Genomic DNA, 13,183 nt, shown 5'->3' on the forward strand with positions numbered 1-13,183 from the left:
ATTAGAAGGTTAAGTAACAACTAGTTAATCACCTAATTTCACAGCTATCTGAAGTGGCAATCATTATATAGCAGCTTATCTATGATACATTCAAGATAAATGATACAATTTATTACTTGCCCATAAGCTAAAACACAGCCTGCTTAATACCTTTCCTTAAATTCCACCTCTATACTACAATATACTTGAGGTCCATGCATCTCTGTAGACACCAAGGCGGAGCCTCTATTCGGATACTCTGTATCGGAGTAAGGCTAATTAGGCCCATCTGGAGAGAAATTTTGTTCATTCTCCACTAAATCAAATATCCATCTTGCAATTATATGTCAGAAGGGATTTGGTAGGGGGAGCTGACCAGAATTATAGAAGGCACAGCCACTAATCCCCCACATTAGAAAACTCACTCAAAAAGAAAGAAAGCGTTAACAGAGACATTTACAAACATTGCACAGATGCGGTAAGGTGCTCCCAACCAGTGCTTGCTCAAGAACCTGGTACATCGGAGGCCTTGTTAAAATCCAGGTTCTGACTCAGCAGGTCCGTGGTTCTAACAAGGTCCCTGACTGCAAACCATGCTTTGAGTAGCAAAGCTTTAAATTATTTGCACTTTTGGGGGAGTGGCGAGTCTTTCAAGGAAACCCCGATATCGCTTCCTATGATGTTGCCGTGGGGCAGTTGGAGTTTAAAGCAACTTCAGAAATATTTCTACTCTATTTAAAAAATAATCTGGTGGCACCTGGGTGGCTCCGTCTGTTGAGCGTACGGCTTTGGCTCAGGTCGTGATCTCGTGGTTTGTGGGTTCAAGCCCCATGTTGGGCTCTGTGCTGACAGCTCAGAGCCTGGAGCCTGCTTCGGATTCTTTGTCTCTTTCTCTCTCTGACTCTCACCTGCTCACACTGTCTCTCTCTCTCTCTCTCAAAAAAATTAATGAAAAACATTAGAAAAAAAATAATCTGGTCATGTGTCAGACTACCGCCAGTGCCTTCAGATGCTGCCTTGCCCTCATGGCAGAGCTGCTTACAACACTGTCTGCTGATGTGGCCAGATATATCCCAGCCTTAAGACTTTTGCGTTGACTGTTCTTTTCTGCCAGAATGTTTCCCCCCAAATATATTTCCGTAGGCTCCTAGATGTCTACAAGACCTCAGCTCAAATGTCACTTCTCCAAAGGCTCTGACCAGCCACTCATCCTCTCTGACATCATGCAGAACTTATGTCCTATGAAGCAAACTGGCTCATTGTCTCCTTCATTTAGAACAAAAGCTTCATTACCATGGAGACCTTCCCTGGCTTGGTTTCTCATTGCTTTATCCCAAGAGCCTGGAGCAGAGTAAGTATGGCGCAAAGACGATGTTCAGTAAATATTCGCTAAAATGAATGGATGGCTCGACTTTTAAGAAAGAGAAGCCAAGAAAAAAATTCCACAGGAAATCTTTCAGTTTTAAATGTTGGCAGTAAATTAAAACACAGCAAACAAACAACTGCCCCCAAACCAACCATACGGGCCAAATCAAACCCACCTGGGAACGGGTTGTTTTGCATTCCCAGATTCGGTCCATTACTCTAGTAGGTCCCTTCAAGTCTTGGCGCAGAAGCAGCAACGCACAAAAATCTGATACACCAGAAGAGGGAGGGATCTGGAGTCTGGAGGAAATCACGTTTTGCGTCTCTCCTTCTGCACTCCTTGGGATGCTCTGTGTGTGTGTGTGTGTGTGTGTGTGTGTGTGTGTGTGCGTGCAAGTGCGTGCACGCGGAGTTTTGGCTTCTTTCTTATTAAGAAGGATGGTGTCTGCCTGCCTCCTAGGTTGCTTTGAGAACAGTGGTGAAAAATGTTGTCTTATAGTAATACCTGTGCTGTAGGTGGATAAGTTCAGCTAAGAACGAGTGGGAAAGGAAAAGGCTTGCCCCAAATGATGCTGTGTTTCTGCCCCTTGAGTTGAGGCCCACTTCAAACTGCACACTTGATGTGACTGGGCTGCCATGCACAACTCCATCTACATGTTGTATTGCAGAGTGAGCAAGGGCTTCTGGGGACATCTCTAACAAAGCACATTTGATGCGTGCGTTCTGTGTGTGCACATGCAGGTGTGTAAATACAAGCAATTTTAAATATTAAAAGAATTTTTTAATGTTTATTTTTGAGAGAGAGAGAGAGAGAGAGACAGAGAGAGAGAGACAGAGCACAAGTGGGGGAGGGGCAGAGAGAGAGGGAGACACAAAATCAGAAACAGGCTCCAGGCTCTGAGCTGTCAGCACAGAGTCCAATGCGGGGCTCAAACTCATGAGCTGCGAGATCGTGTCTTGAGCAGAAGTCTGATGCCTCACCGACTGAGCCACCCAGGCACCCTGATATAAACAATTTTAACAGGGTAATTCAAGATAAGGGGCAAAAAGAATGAACATAGTAAGGATATCACCTACACCCAGTAATGTGCTAGGTACTTTATGGACATAATTGCTTTTCTGTCTTCTACAACCTTGAGAGGTAGGTATTCTATATCTTACATCTGAGACTACAGACATTAGGCTCAGAGAAGTGAGTGATTTGCCCAAGGACAGGCTCACTCCTAACATTAGCAGAACACAAGAGAAATGTATAAATGGATGTCCATTACAACATATCTAAATATTTAAAAGTTATGGAGCAAGTGATCGTGTGGTTAAATAAAAGTGTCCTACCCTCCCAAACGTAACTTTATATAACGTAAAGGCTAGGGCTGAATGTAGAATGTAGTGCTTTAAAAAGTATATGCTAGGACAAACAGCAGAAGAAGAGCTGCTCTGTGGCCTATACCCCTTCCCAACTCACACCCAAGCTCATGCCCCAGCCAGCAGCCCCTCCGTGGCCACCCCTCTGGCCTGAGGATATGCACATGGCATGTGTAGATGGGCAGAGAGGTCAGCCCCTGGGAGAAGGGTATGGGGTAGAGTGCCTGGAAATCAGCTTAGGCCTGGGATCTAGGGTACCTGGAGGGTCTTCTAGAGAGGGGTCACAGATTCCAGGTGGTCACATCTTTTTGGGTCAGTAGATGCCTTATCCTATGGGGAGAGGGCATAGCTGGATGAGGGCCAGAGTGAGGTCCTCTAAAGTGGGATTATAGAGTAGTCATCCCTCTTGCTCAGTCCAAGGGTGGTGCAGCCCAAGGGGCAGAGACACTGAGAGGTAGAATTTTATTCCAAAAGAAAAAATGGACTATCTAAAAGGTTTTCTCAGGAATGCATATATTTCCAAGATTAAATTTATGGCGTGTTGATGACGCTTTGCCTAAAGTAGATACCAAGCCAGGACTATTTTTCCTTCTAATGATTTCCAGACCTAACTAAGGCACACAATTAATTTAGAAGGGGGAAAAAATTCTTATGCATTGTGTTCAACCTGTTTAAAAAATCCTCATGGGTTGGGGCACCTGACTGGGCTCAGTCCACCATGCATCCAACTCTCGATTTCAGCTCAGGTCAGGGTCTCGCGATTTGTGAATTTGAGCCTTGTGTCGAGCTCTGTGCTGGGAATGTGGAGCCTTCTTGGGATTCTCTCTCTCCTCTCTCTCTGGCCCTCCCTCAGATTGTGTAGGAGCTCTCTCTCTCTCTCTCTCTCTCTCTCTCTCTCAAAATAAATAAACTTTAAAAAATTATGTGTTAAATATGTCCTAATATAAAAGAGTATAGCTCATATAAAAGTATGAAATTGAAACAAGTTTATAAAAGAAATGAAAGCAGGCTATAAAATTTCAAAATAAAAATAAGATAAAAACAGCAACTTACTGTCATGCCTGATGACCAAAGGGCACTTATCACATGACAGTGTAGAGTGAGACTTCTCTTGAGTGTGGCGTGTTTATGATTCAATTCTCCTGCTACCTTTTTCTAGTTGAACTTGCCAAGAAATTTGCCTCTTTGAACATACTTTGAAATTAATTTTCCTTAATGCAGTGGGGTCCTTGATGTACCCTGATTCCGTTTTCTCTGAGTGATTCTATTCTACCCAATAGTCTATTCATAAGTGTACATCCAGGCAACGAGAGTATCCGATGGCCTTAAATTCTGTACTGAATCCTGATGATGCAGAGTATTTTTCACATTGCACTATACAAGATTGTCATCAAAACCCAAACCTCAGATTTTAAAATCCTTGCAGACAATTCTGCTACCCCCAAGTTCTCTGGGCCAACAGGTTCTAGTTTGGAAAAGCTTGGAATCTTACTCAGGAAAGCCTGGACATTGGGTTCCTGGTCCATCCCAAGTCCTCCTCCTCGGTGTCCTCACCTGTGAAGTGGGGACAACAGCATGAGTTGCTGTCAAGACCCAGGGCATGGAGCTGTGAGATGGAAGAGCAGAGCTGGGCTGAAGTTCTGATGCCAGGCAGAGGGCCGGACTTGTGCCCTGGACCAACACTTGCTCGGCACAGCTGGGAACTTACCCTTGTCCTGCTCAAATAAAAAGGCATTACTTATTCTGGACTTTTAGAGTTACTTGGGAATAGGGAAACAGCAATGCCATTCAAAACATGGGACAACATGGTGGAAATAGGAAACGAGGGTACCGACCAATCAGGTTGGATACTGGGGGCCACCAGGCTACATGCTGTCTTGGCTGGGCATGGATAGTAAAGACGCTAGGACTTCACTGTACCTGTCCCTCTTTCTTATATCATGCTTCACCCAAGATGCACAAACTAAATATGGGCTCCACGACAGCAGTGATGATTGCAATAATAAGGGCAAATATGCATAGAGCTCTATACTGAGTACCAGTTGGGGTTTCCATTTCATGGCCCAGGAATGTTAAAGGACTTGCTCAACATCACAACTAGTAACTTAGTTGGTTATTTCATGCTGCCTATAACCTGTAGACTCCTGCTATATGCTGTACTACCAATGTAATATTCTATCAAAAAGACCTTTCCCTTTGGGGTGCCTGGGTGGCTCAGTCAGTTAAGCATCTGACTCTTGGTTTTGGCTCAGGTCATGATCTCACAGATCGTGGGATCAAGCCCCACGGCAGGCTCTGCACTGACAGTGCATAGGCTGCTTCAGATTTGCTCTTTCTGCCCCTTCCCTGCTCGTGCACACATTCTAAATAAATAAATAAATAAATAAATAAATAAATAAATAAATAAATAAAATATACCTTTTCCTTTAATTATCCATTTCAGTGGAGATAACTGACTCAGGTCATGATCTTGAGCTTCTCAAGTTCGAGCCCCATGTCCAGCTCTGTGCTGACAGTTCAGAGCCTGAAGTCTGCTTTGGATTCTGTGTCTCCCTCCCTCTGACCCTCCCCTGCTTGGGCTCAGTCTCTCTCTCTTTCAAAAAATAAACATTAAAAACCATTAAAAAATTATTTGGTTTGAAGTAAATTATTGCAGCTCCACTGTTCTGTTCTTCACCCATGATGATCTTAGAATGAGAATGTTAGATGCTATGCTTAAAATGCAGGCCAAGAGGCAGCATAGCATGGGAGCTTGGAGGTGTTGGGGATGCTGGCAGGCGACACAAATTTGCCCAGGATAATCCACGACAAGACGTGGGAATGAGAAGCTGGCGGTAAGACATTTCCTTTCTGGAGGAACATGCTGATCTATACCACACTCTTAAGACCACAAAGTGGGCAAACCTGTCATTTGTAAAGCTTGCCAAAAACTGTTTCGGTTGAACTCAGGCACAAGAGCTTCTAGTTCTGTAGATAAAACGTCAGTTTAGGAAGATTATGTCTGTAAGAATAGGATTTCAAAACAAAAATGTCCCCCCAACCACAACTACAATATAGTTAGTGTGATGGTATTATTCTCCAAGAAAGTTCTCTTTTTGGAGCTAGGGAGTGGAGAAAGACACAAAAGGCTTAATGATTCCTAGGAATGGATTGATATCACAAGAATGTTTTTTTTTGAGTTGCTAGGCAACACTGAAAAACAAATGTCCATGTTCTGAGATCACTGTCTCTGTTCTCCTCACAGGCAACAGTGCACATGTTCCTTGGACTGCAGTCTCCTTGAACGATAGGACCAGGGTATCCCAACTGTGAAGCTAATGGTCTGTATTGGCAAAAAGAGGCCCATCTGTGTCTCAAAAACACACCAGTTTGTTGGCCATGTGGCAGCTGAGATTTCGGTAAGCTGACGTTTTCACCGGATCACCACCATTTACCCAAATGAAGTCCAATTCTTTCCACCAGTGCTTTTCTATCCTTTACATCATTTCAACCTGCTTTCTTTGCAGGCAAATTACCTTCCTTGCTCCTACATTATCTAAAAGAAGCCTGAATTGTCTTTGATGGGCAATTTTAACACGTGGGAAAGTGGAGACTCTTCCTGAGAGCTCTTTGTTTCGAAGAAGTAGGCTCCACAGCCAGAAGACCATTTCAGATCATCTTTCTCAGGGAGATACTAACATTACACTTACGATGGGTGAGCCTTCTTTGTACTACCCTAAACTATGGAGTCCTTTCTGAAAGAATAAAAGATGGTACCTATAGTTCTAAAATGAATATGACACATGTAATCACTAGAAACACAAACTCCCCTCTTTTGTTCTAGCTTTTGCCCACCCATGTAATATAGTTCATTCTTGTAGTTCAGTCACTACATCTCAGGATGTGATACGTCACCTCCCCTCCTGACGTGTCGCTCAGGACACAGAAAAGGAGGGGTGCCTTCGGCTCAGGTCATGATCTCACGGCTGGTGGGTTCAAGCCCCGCGTCGGGCTCTGTGCTGACAGCTCAGAGCCTGGAGCCTGTCTTCAGATTCTGAGTCTCCCTCTCACTTTGCCCCTCCCCTGCTCGCATTGTCTCTGTCTCTCAAAAATAAATAAAAAATTTTTAAAAAATTTAAAAAAAGGACATAGAAAAAGATACGACAGTAATATAATTTTTAGCTTTTCAAAGTTCCAAACAGAATTTAGTGCTTTGAGAACTCCCATCCCTTCCTAGTCCCCCCAAAAACAATGAAGTGGAAAAACAGGCAGTTCTAGATTTTAAATGAAACTCCACCTTCAAGGGCGGGCTGGCCGTTACTTGCTGAAATGGACTAGTTCAAAGAGCGCAGTGTCAGCAGTAACGCTCGCCATCTGAGGCAGAGACAAATCCGCTACAGGCCAGTTATGAGTGGGGGTCCTGAGTGCCTGACATGCGTGCACCACCCATGATAAGAGGCGTTTCAGTAACAGCCATTTCTATAGCAACCCACACACACTCTGCAGGCCGTGTTTTGGGAAGGCAGTTAAAACAGGATTCTACAACATAGCTCCCCTTAGAAGATGCTTTTATTTCTGTCATCTCATTAGAATGAGTGTATTCAAAGCCAGAAACCCAAGTTATCATTAAACAGCAGAGACGTATCACCTACAGAATCCGGAATGTTGATTTCTGTGCCAGTCAATGTCAGTCGGTCACTTGAAATCCAAACCACTGACCTAGTTCGCATGTTCAGAAGCGGCCATTCCCTCAGGGCCGTGAGTCAGATCACAGTCTGACAACCCAGAACATCGGACAGCCATCTGCTGTCCCCGTTATAGGCGAGAGAGTAAATGCCTGTAAAAGTGAGCTGACATAATTGTCTCCCCCTGCCCAGAAAGCATCAGCGAATATGCATTCACCACGACCAGTGACACTTCCTTAGCCAGATGGGCAAAGGAAAACTGCTTTCTTCCAAGGACAAAGCGCCCGCCCCAGCTCCTATGGATGAGGACACGTGTCTGTCCACATTAGCCCGTCCCTGTGACCTTGGCATTGTTCTACTTTCCAACAGGGCATCGTTAGAAGATCGTAAGTGAAGGAAATCCACTAATTCCTCCAAAGGAAGACATATGCTCACTACACAAGTCCTCCCTTGCAACTCAAATCAAGTGCATTTTAACGCGACAGCTTCGGTTGCTGCGTGTAAATGCAGCTGAGGTATCAATTCCAGCATATGCAAGTTGCACTTCTCAAAAAGACCATTTTTATGGAGAGGGCGCATAACAATGAGCCAGTTCATACTGCTCTTGTGGACTAAACAAAATCTAACTTTACTTATGTTCTAAGAGAGTGCTGATCTATTAGGTCACCCTCCCATGAACCGAGTGGGTTGAAGCATGGAGATGCTAATTTTTAGAATGGAAAATTTTTCGCCTATTCCAAAAGAGAGAGAGAGAGAGAGAGAGAGAGAGAGAGAGAGAGAGAGAGAGAGAGAGAGAGAGAGAGAGAGAAAAGACAATAGTAGCCATTAAAAAAAATAAAAATGAAGACCACAGTGACAAACGGCAGTATCAAATACTGACTCCACTCTAACAGTGGTGTATGAAACGGGGTACTTCTAGGTCCTTCTCCTAAGAGTAAACTTTAAGTTATCTGGCAGTCATGGATTGAAGTATCTGAGTTAGTGTTAAAATGTAAATGTATTTTTCTTTCTTTTTTTTTAATGTTTATTTATTTTTGGCGGGGAGGGGCAGAGAGAAAGGGGGACACAGACTCCTAAACGTGCTCCAGGCTCTGAAATGTCAGCACAGAGTCTGACATGGGGCTTGAACTCACAAACCATGAGATCATGACCTGAGCATAAGTCAGACGCTTAACCAACTGAGCCACCCAGTCACCCCAAAATGTCAATGTATCTTTCAAATAGAAGTCCCATGGAACTCAAAACAACATCGTCTTTCTTTCCAGAGTTTGAAGTCTTCCCCTATAACGAAGCTGTTATCAATCTGAGTACCCACACACGCTCCTGGCAAAATGCTGGAGGGCTACCTGGGCAGCAGGAGGTGCTGCCATGGCCGCACCGGGCACCCCACTTCAGCCCTGCAGAGCATAGAATCTACTTGTATCCTAACACTAAAATGGTAAGACTTTCCCTCTCGAATGCCTTTTAGATCAAGGATCACAACATTTTTCCGTATAAGGTCAGACAGTAAGTATCTTCAGTTTGTGGGGACACCTAGTCTCTGTCGCAACGACTCAACCCCCCCGGTGCAATGAGACTGCACTCACGCAGACCCTATAGAAATGGGGATGCTTGTGCTCCAATGGCTTATAGTCCCTTTGGCTGCTATAAAAAATAACAAACCAGTGGCGTATGAATTATAGATATTCATTGCTCACAGCTCTGGAGGCTGGGAAGTTCAAGATCAAGGTGTTGTAAGAATCAATGTCTCATGAAACCCCGCTTCCTGGTTCAAAGATGGTGTCTTCTCGCTGTGTTTTCACAGGGTGGAAGGGGTGAGGGACCTCTCTGGGGTCCCTTCTGTAAGCGCAGGAATCCCATTCGTGAGGGCTCTGTCTTCATGATCTAATCACCTCCTCAGGGCTCCACTTCCAATTACACTGGAGTTTAGGATTTTAACATATGAACTGTGGGGAGTCGGTTACAAACATTCAGTCCACAGCATCCAATAACACTTTATTTAGGGGTGTTTACATTTGAATTTCATGTAATTTTCATGTGTTATGAGATTCTTTCTTCTTTCGATTCTTTCTTCAATCGTTTAAAAATGTAAAAACCATTCTTAGTTTTGCTATTGTCTGCTGGCCCTGATTTAGGTGAACAATTCTTTTTTTTTAATTTTTTTAAATGTTTATTTTAGAGACAGAGACAGAGCACAAGTGGGGGAGGGGCAGAAAGAGAGGGAGACACAGAATCTGAAGCAGGCTCCAGGCTCTGAGCTGTCAGCACAGAGCCTGATTTAGGACTCAAACCCACAAACTGTGAGATCATGACCTGAGCCTGAAGTCAGATGTTTAACTGACTGGGCCACCCACGTGTCCCAACAATTTGTAATGGATTCACAGATTGCTGTATTTGGCTGTTAGACAGTTTGAAACTACAATTCCTTTGATTTACCTCAAAAGCAGATCGTTTAAAGTGTTAAAATGGTTTGGAGTGATTCTTGTGTTTGAATTAATCATAAGTAGTTGCTAATTAGTAAGTAGTGTTAGATGCTTATAATGTGTTCCTATTTTTTCCCTGACCTGATAACACTGTCTTGGCACTTTTTATTTAACCAAGATAACTTAATTTCTTAAAAAATTTTTTCTTAATGTTTATTTCTGAGAGACTGCGAGAGGGAGTTGGGGCAGAGACAGAGGCAGACACAGAATCCAAGCAGGCTCCAGGCTCTGAGCTGTCCACACAGGGCCTGACGGGGGGCTCGAACTTGCAAACTGTGAGATCATGACCTGAGGTGAAGTCAGACACAACTGACTGAGCCACCCAGGTGCCCTGAAATAACTTAATTTCTACTTAAATAATGATTTTATTAAATATAACAAAATAAAAACCTTAATAGTAAAGAAAAAAATCGTAGAAAAAAACAACAATCTTATGAAATATGTAGGCTTCTTCTGAGTTTAGGAAGTTAAAGAACATACGGTTTCTTTGAAATGTCCATCCAATATTAAGGCTTTCAGAAAACATATTTCAATTCATTTAATTATTTTTGAATGACTATCCAAACGTTGGCTTTTCTGTGTACACATACAATCTGTTATAACCAGGAATTTGGCAGTTACATTTTTTACAGTGGATGCTAGGTTAAAAAGATCATTTAAATGGAAATAGATCAATTATTCAACAAAAAATCCCAATGGCAAAAGGCTCCATATTGTGGGGATTATTTCCAGAGAAGAGACAAGGAACTGGATATCTTATATTTCCGAGGCTGCATAACAATGTGCATTTCTTCGTTTTCACTAACTTTTATAATTGGATTAATTTTCTGTTGCTTCTGTAATAAATGACCACAGCCTCAGGGGCTTAAAACAACACAACTTTAGGGGTGCCTGGTTAACTCAGTTGGCTAAGCGTCCGACTTCGGCTCAGGTCATGATCTCATGGTTCATGAGTTTGAGCCCCACATTGGGCTCTGTGCTGACAGCTCAGAGCCTAGAGCCTGCTTCAGATTCTGTTGCTCTCTCTCTCTCTCTCTCTGCCTCTGCCCTGCTCATGCTTGGTTTCTGTCTCAATAATAAATAAAACATAAAAAATGTTAAAAAACAAAAAAAAAAACCTCAAACAACACAACTTAATTCTCTTACAGTTCTGGAAGTCAAGTCTGAAGTCAGTTTCACTGAGTGGAAGGCCCGGTGTTTAATAAATAAAACATAAAAAATGTTAAAAAACAAAAAAAAAAAACCTCAAACAACACAACTTAATTCTCTTACAGTTCTGGAAGTCAAGTCTGAAGTCAGTTTCACTGAGCGGGGGCTCCTTCTGGGGGATCTCCGGGGAAAACTGTTTCCTTGGATTTTTCAGCTTCTCGAGGCTGCCTGTATTCCTTGGCTTATGGTCCCTTCCTCCATATTCAAAATACGTTGCTCTAATCTCTGTTTCCATTATCATGTTCCCATCTCCTTTGCTTCTGATTCCTTGCGTCTCCCTCATAAAGACCACTGCTCACAGCCTCGTGCTCTCTCTCTACGTATGTGCACCATTGCTGTCTATGTATATAGCCCTCTCCTGCTTTTTAAAGAAGTTATCCTACCTCTTTTTAAAAAAAGTTTATTTATTTTGAGAGAGAGAAAGTATGGGTGAGGGATGGGCAGAGAGAGATAGGGAGAGAGAGAATTCCAAGAAGGTTCCATGTCAGAGCCTGATGTGGGGCTTGAACTCATAAGCCGTGAGATCATGACCTGAGCCAAAGGTGGATGCTTAACTGACTGAGTCACCCAGGTGCCCCTGTATATAGTCATCTCAAGTACAAATGAATCAGAATATATTAAACTGCCCTGATAACAAACTGCAAGACATTATCTTAAGATACCCTTAATCAAGTGAGGAAACATAGGAAAGAAAAGGTTTAAACACTGGAGTGAGGGCAATGGATGGGCTCGGGCAGGTCGAACCTGAGTTTCCTATGGCACATCCATCAGTCAATGTCTAATGGAAGGTTGGGGCCACAGAGCAGAGCACAGGACTGGGTGCACAGGGGGCTGTGGGAGTGGGCAAAGTGATGAGATGCCCCAGCAACTGCTACGAGGTAAGCTGAGAGCTGGGTGTAGGGCAGAGGCCAGTGGCCAGCAGAGCAGGACAACTCAGGGGCACACTGAGTCAGACCACCAACAGAGGAGGACCCTTCACAAAGGAATGGAAGACGCCAAATGTGGCAGAGACACTGAAGAGGATGAGGAGGTCACCTGTCTTCCCAGTCATGCAGCTGCTGGTGACCTCAGGGACATCTGTTTCAGAAGAGTGGGTGGCAGAAGTGGGATTGTGGTTGGTTGAGGAATGGAAGCAGCATGTGGAGAACATCCTTCAAGAGACCTGGGCTATGGGGACACCTTGGGAAGTGGTTTGGAAGGTCCAGTCCGTGAAAGCCTACAGAACGGGGAGTCTTCTGCTCTCTTTATAAACTCTTCGGGTGTCCTTGCTATGTCTCAGGCACTGCACTATACTTCTCACAAAATGGTAACTCATGTAGTCCTTGGAATGGTTAATTTTTTGTGTCAGCTTGGCTAGGCCATGGTCTCATGATATTCAAACACATATGGGTGTTGTTGTGAAGGCATTTTTAAAATGATACTAACACAAAAAAATAAAATGAGATTAACATATAAATCAAAAGCCACTGAGCGAAGCAGATTAGTCTTTGTAAGGTGGGTGGGCCTCATCTAGTCAGTTGAAGGCATTAAGAAAAAGACTGAGTTTCCCCGAGGAAGAGAAAATTCTGCCAGCAGACTACCTTTGGGCTCAAACTGCAACATCAACTCTTCTCTGGGTCTCTGGCCTGCTGGCCCATCCTGCAGATTTTGGACTGGTCAGCTGCCACAAATCTCTTAGCCTCTTCCTTAAAATAAATCCCTCTCTTTCTGTGCACACACACATCCCCATTGGTTCTGTTTCTCTAGAGAACTCTGACTGATACACTCTTTGTAACAACATTAGGTACGATTATTATCAACCCCATTTCACAGTTGAGGAAACTATGGTACAGAGATGTTATATAACTCGCCCAGGGCCACACAGCCAGTGGGTAGCTGAGCTGGATTTCCAATCTGGTGTGTCCCCAGGGCCCTTCCTTGCTCTTAACCAAATGCCATGCTGCTGCTCCTGGGCACATTTGGGGCCAACCAGGAGGTCCAGAGAGAGAAGCAGAATATATAAGGGCCCGACAAACGCATGTCTTGTATGAACGAGAAAACAGGAACAGTGATTCGCTCCAGGTGGGACCTACAGCTTTACACGGAGCAGACTCAGGTTTTTAGCACACAAAAGACAAG

The 13,183-nt window shown here is 43.7% G+C and overlaps 1 protein-coding gene and 1 long non-coding RNA gene across 4 annotated transcripts in view; one reads left to right on the forward strand and one right to left on the reverse strand.

Annotated features, from left to right (window-relative positions):
• The window catches only part of FAM171A1 (family with sequence similarity 171 member A1), a 92,385-nt gene that overhangs the window by 16,124 nt on the left and 63,078 nt on the right, over positions 1-13,183 (reverse strand). The window lies entirely within an intron of this gene.
• On the forward strand, positions 5,955-11,091 carry LOC115304979. 3 transcript variants are annotated; one of them, XR_003914706.1, is made up of 5 exons: positions 5,955-6,107; positions 6,216-6,403; positions 7,743-7,888; positions 8,639-8,811; positions 11,005-11,091. It is a non-coding gene; the product is annotated as an uncharacterized LOC115304979 (long non-coding RNA). The 3 variants fall into 3 exon arrangements; XR_003914705.1 differs by lacking the exon at positions 7,743-7,888; XR_003914704.1 differs by lacking the exons at positions 7,743-7,888; positions 8,639-8,811; positions 11,005-11,091 and having other exon boundaries at positions 6,216-6,483.

This window comes from Suricata suricatta, chromosome 10, assembly GCF_006229205.1.
Source record: "Suricata suricatta isolate VVHF042 chromosome 10, meerkat_22Aug2017_6uvM2_HiC, whole genome shotgun sequence".
Classification (NCBI taxonomy): Eukaryota; Metazoa; Chordata; class Mammalia; order Carnivora; family Herpestidae; genus Suricata; species Suricata suricatta.